Below are 2,040 nucleotides of genomic sequence, written 5' to 3'. Positions count from 1 at the left end.
TCCCGTAAGCCCACCGTGTTAACACCGCATCGGCGCCGACGTCCTAGCGGCCGGGCTCCTACTAGTAAGAGGAGCGAGTCGGTCGGGCCGGGTTCCCGGCGCCCGCCGGTCACCGTTCGGTACAGTGCGCCAGCACGTGCCGTACAGTTCGGTGTCGACCTAGCGCGGGCGTACGGGTACAATCCCGTATCCCCAGACCGTGAAACTCTGCTCATGTTCAATCGTCACTGCATTACCGCGGGTCGGTGTCTCAGACCGAATGGCCCTTGACGCGGTAGCAAGAAGTTCGCTCTCCGTTACGCACGGCAGGGTCGAACCTTTGAACGCACGCATCAACTCGCTCCGTACCGAGCGCCAACTCGAATACGAAAGAGATATCAATCCATCCCAGACGCTTTCAATCTAGCCGACGGGTACGGGAGATCGTTCGAACGCAACGCAACCGTGTGCCGCTTCGGCGGTACACGGAGTCGCGACCGGCCTGACGCCGGTCACGAAACACAACGTACAGTTAGACGTGTGGCCGACCGGGCCTGAGGACCCGGCGGCGATGGGTGGCGCACGTCCGAGCCTAGATTCAATGTCGAAGCTCCCTGGTTGATCCTGCCAGTAGTCATATGCTTGTCTCAAAGATTAAGCCATGCATGTCTCAGTGCAAGCCAAATTAAGGTGAAACCGCGAATGGCTCATTAAATCAGTTATGGTTTCTTAGATCGTACACACATTTACTTGGATAACTGTGGTAATTCTAGAGCTAATACATGCAAACAGAGTTCCGACCAGAGATGGAAGGAATGCTTTTATTAGATCAAAACCAATCGGCGGCGGGTACGTCCCGTCCGCCGTTTAACTTGGTGACTCTGAATAACTTTGGGCTGATCGCACGGTCTCGTACCGGCGACGCTTCTTTCAAATGTCTGCCTTATCAACTGTCGATGGTAGGCTCTGCGCCTACCATGGTTGTAACGGGTAACGGGGAATCAGGGTTCGATTCCGGAGAGGGAGCCTGAGAAACGGCTACCACATCCAAGGAAGGCAGCAGGCGCGCAAATTACCCACTCCCGGCACGGGGAGGTAGTGACGAAAAATAACGATACGGGACTCATCCGAGGCCCCGTAATCGGAATGAGTACACTTTAAATCCTTTAACGAGGATCCATTGGAGGGCAAGTCTGGTGCCAGCAGCCGCGGTAATTCCAGCTCCAATAGCGTATATTAAAGTTGTTGCGGTTAAAAAGCTCGTAGTTGAATCTGTGTCCCACGCTGTCGGTTCACCGCTCGCGGTGTCTAACTGGCATGATTGTGGGACGTCCTACCGGTGGGCTTAGCCCTCCGGGGCGGCCCAACTAATATCCCATCGCGGTGCTCTTCACTGAGTGTCGAGGTGGGCCGGTACGTTTACTTTGAACAAATTAGAGTGCTTAAAGCAGGCTATTTTCGCCTGAATACTGTGTGCATGGAATAATGGAATAGGACCTCGGTTCTATTTTGTTGGTTTTCGGAACCCCGAGGTAATGATTAATAGGGACAGATGGGGGCATTCGTATTGCGACGTTAGAGGTGAAATTCTTGGATCGTCGCAAGACGGACAGAAGCGAAAGCATTTGCCAAAAATGTTTTCTTTAATCAAGAACGAAAGTTAGAGGTTCGAAGGCGATCAGATACCGCCCTAGTTCTAACCATAAACGATGCCAGCTAGCGATCCGCCGAAGTTCCTCCGATGACTCGGCGGGCAGCTTCCGGGAAACCAAAGCTTTTGGGTTCCGGGGGAAGTATGGTTGCAAAGCTGAAACTTAAAGGAATTGACGGAAGGGCACCACCAGGAGTGGAGCCTGCGGCTTAATTTGACTCAACACGGGAAACCTCACCAGGCCCGGACACCGGAAGGATTGACAGATTGAGAGCTCTTTCTTGATTCGGTGGGTGGTGGTGCATGGCCGTTCTTAGTTGGTGGAGCGATTTGTCTGGTTAATTCCGATAACGAACGAGACTCTAGCCTGCTAAATAGGCGTACTTTCCGGTATCTCGAAGGCCCCCGGC

General features: G+C 53.4%; 1 non-coding gene across 1 annotated transcript in view; it reads left to right on the top strand.

Annotated features, from left to right (window-relative positions):
* The first annotated feature begins 590 nt into the window (after nt 1-590).
* Nucleotides 591-2,040, top strand: part of LOC124406147 — a 1,913-nt gene continuing 463 nt past the window's right edge. Inside the window, exon 1 of the ribosomal RNA XR_006929180.1 lies at nt 591-2,040. This exon is cut by the window's right edge and continues 463 nt beyond it. This is a non-coding gene — a ribosomal RNA (small subunit ribosomal RNA).

The sequence above is a fragment of the Diprion similis genome, chromosome 4 (genome assembly GCF_021155765.1).
Source record: "Diprion similis isolate iyDipSimi1 chromosome 4, iyDipSimi1.1, whole genome shotgun sequence".
NCBI lineage: Eukaryota > Metazoa > Arthropoda > Insecta > Hymenoptera > Diprionidae > Diprion > Diprion similis.
The sequence above is the reverse complement of the archived record's forward strand: the minus strand, read 5'-3'. Positions and strand labels throughout refer to the sequence as shown.